The sequence below is a fragment of the Mustela nivalis genome (assembly GCF_964662115.1).
Source record: "Mustela nivalis genome assembly, chromosome: 11".
NCBI lineage: Eukaryota > Metazoa > Chordata > Mammalia > Carnivora > Mustelidae > Mustela > Mustela nivalis.
The window spans coordinates 37,689,795-37,693,305 of record NC_139030.1 but is presented as its reverse complement, the minus strand read 5'-3'; positions in this window follow the sequence as shown (position 1 = coordinate 37,693,305).

Below are 3,511 nucleotides of genomic sequence, written 5' to 3'. Positions count from 1 at the left end.
AGGGGGAAGCAGGCCCCTCACTGAGCAGAGAGCCTGAGGCAAGGCTGGATCCCAGGACCCTGGGATCTCGACCCGAGCCAAAGGCAGAGGCTTAACCCACTGAGCCAACCACCCACTCCCATTTCATACCTTTTGTCAGCTTTTCCCTTTGTGAGAATGGTTTTATTCATCTTCATCACCTATTTACTCCTCTTCATTTGTCATAAATTGTCTCAAGGGTCACTTGCTTCCAGAAACCTCCACAACCCATCTGGATTACATGTTACCCCTTCATGTTCTCAAAGGACCTTGTACTCACATCTAGCATACACTTATCAAATTTTAATACACATGTCTGAAGTTTGGCATCTTTCTTTTCTACCAGGTTTATATATCCTTGATAGAACCTTGACCGAGCTCCAATTTTTTTTTTTTTTTAAGATTTTATTTATTTATTTGACAGAGATCACAAGCAGGCAGAGAGGCAGGCAGAGAGAGAGAGGAGGAAGCAGGCTCCCTGCCGAGCAGAGAGCCCGATGCGGGACTCGATCCCAGGACCCCGAGATCATGACCCGAGCCGAAGGCAGCGGCTTAACCCACTGAGCCACCCAGGTGCCCCCGAGCTCCAATTTTAACATCAGAGGAACTTCAGTATTTCCTATCCATCTTACCCAATTTCTCATTTCTTTGGTGCTCTCTGCTCAATGTCTTAAAGTCATGGACATTGTGTTATTATACTTAACCTTTTTATTTGTGAGACATTGCTGGAAAAACAAAAACAAGTGTAACCAAGAGAAGGAATTAGAAAAGAAAAAAATGAAGAGTGAAATATCTTACTAGTTCCAAATGAAAGTAGAGGCAGTGAAAAAGTTTGATGAATAAGGAAAACAATACAATGGTAGTCAAAAAGTGATGGGGCCAAAGAATTTACAGTAAGAATCATAATAAAATGATCATTTATTTAAAAAATGAGTAGATGTAAATGAGAATTTAATAAAGATAGAAAGAATTGAAAGCTTTTTCAACTCAATTGAATTGAAAGCTAAACCTATTGGCAATAGGTTTACTACTTTAAAAGATGGTATGTATTATATTTCTCTTTCGTTTATTTTCAGTAAACATGGCTATTTCCAGGAACGTGACTCATTAACAGGATGCAACTAAAAAAATATCTACTAACAGACTGTGAGTTTCAGTAGGAGGGACTTTTCTCTCTATGTCCCTGGCACAAAGCACAGGCCTGGACTGTGTTTGTTAAATAAATGAATGCCCTACAAAGAGAAGATAAACCTTAGAGAAAGAAAACCCCTGTTCTGACACCATGTTAAAATTATGGGTGCCACTGAAATTATCCATAACAAGGGGGAATTATTTAGGGCAAGGACTCCCACATTCCTCCATGCCTTGGTCCAGCATCAGTCAGTGATTAAGTTGCCATTGATTTCTCTGGGGGAAAAAAAAGATACTATAATAGGTTTAACCTAAAGCTAAACTAATTTCCACATTCATAATTTCTGCCATTGTGTTTTCCCTATTTGCCTTCTAAAAACATTTTTATCCACTATAATAAAAATGGGTAGTAATTGGTTCACTTTATTAACATAATTACTTGGCCAAGTAGAAAAATCACAGCACTCTGATAATTCTCAAAAATTGAGGGGAAATACTGCTGATACGTGAAGTTCAAAAGTCTCAGCATGTTCAGAAAGTATTATAGATGCTTCAGAAAATGAGAATAAATAAGCTCTGAGAAGGGACACCTGGGTGGCTCAGTTGATTAAGCTTCTGCCTTCTGCTGAGGTTGTGATCCCACCTAGTCCCACATCCGGCTCCTTGCTCTCACCCTGGAGTCTGCTGCTCCCTCTGCCTGCCACTCCCCTTGCTTGTGTGTGCTCACTCTCTCTTCCTCTCTCTCTCTCTCTCTGTCAAATAAATAAATAGAAGCTTTAAAAAAAAAAAAAAAAAAAGAATAAGCTCTGAGAAGACACTGTGTGACCCAAACAAGCAGAGAAATGTGGAGCTAGTTATGCTCCCCAGTGACCAGAGAGGCAGGGAAATGCTGCAGACTTTGTCAGAGCCACACACTGAGTGGCTACGGGATCGTGCATGAAATCTTCAGAGAAGATTTTGACATTGGGAAATATCTTTTGTGGAACATTGATATTATGATTTTACATCACTATAAATAAACTTGAGAGAAATACTTTTGCTCCTTTTATCAAATTTTCGTTCAGAATGTACTAGAGTTATCACACATGAGGAGAGTTTCATGCCGCTGAGCCCTCAGAGATTTGTTGGTATTTTGAGTAGCAATTAAGACAAGTGCAGGGTCCCATAAAATGTAATTTTTTAATGTATTTCTTTATTCAATAGTAATAGTAATTAAGTGAGTCTATTTGAATCTCTGGAAATACAACTATTAATGCATTTTTGTATTAACATTAATTTTAATTATTTTATTTTTATGATTTTTCAAATAGTTATTCAGTCCTTGTTTATTGCTTTAAAATTCTAATTGAAATCAATTTTTTCACAACATTTTTTTATTTTGATCACAGCATACATAAATTTATTAAGCTATACGTAGGGGATTACTCTGTCAAGAATATTGTAAGATTGTACCCTTCTCTTGTGGCAAAGTTATCTTCCATTGTTATCCCCTATACCAGAATACATAGACCAAGGATTTAAAATGAATGTAAATTCATTTTTAATAATTAAAATTAAAAGAATGTAAATGGTAATAAACACTCACCTTTTTCACATTCCTGAAAAATTCAATTTCACAGACATACATACAAAACTATAACTTTCTTTACTTGCCTGAAACTCAATTTCTATTTTGAACATCTATCTCATCAGGATGAGAAATGTTAATCCTAGCTAATTTGAGCACCCAGTATTTATTTTCCTGGGGCTCTAAATCCTGGGTGTTTACACACTGCCTGAGCTTAGGGTAGAACATATTTGGACCTCAACTGATAGGATTCTGTAGAAGTTTCCTAGGACATCCATCATCTCATCCAATCATCAGCCCATACATGACACTCTTAGGCAATCTTCATTCCTGCTTGGGTACAGGTACAGCAGTTCTCTCCACTGCTTCCATATTAACCTTAGTGGTTTTGTACTTCAGGGCTGCTATGACAAAAATATCCTAGACTGGGTGGCTTATAAAGTACAGAGAGTTATTTCTCACAGCTCTGGAACCTGAAAGTCTGAGATCAGAGTTCCAGGATGGTGAAGTTCTGTAAAGATCCCCTTCCGGATTGTAGGTTGCTGACCTTTCACTGGGTCCCCAGAAGGTGGAGGGGACCACATACAGTGGGTATCTCTGGGGCTCTTTTATGAAGGCACTAGCCCCATTCATAAGGGCTCCACCCTTATGATTTAAGTAGTGCTCAAAGGCCCCACCTTCCCATCTCGTTTTGTGGATTAAGTCTCAACAGTGAATTGAGAAGAAGCAGAGTAGAAACATTCAGTCTGTAGCACTTAGGGGCCAGGAATCATCTCTACCAAGCCTCGCTCTGTT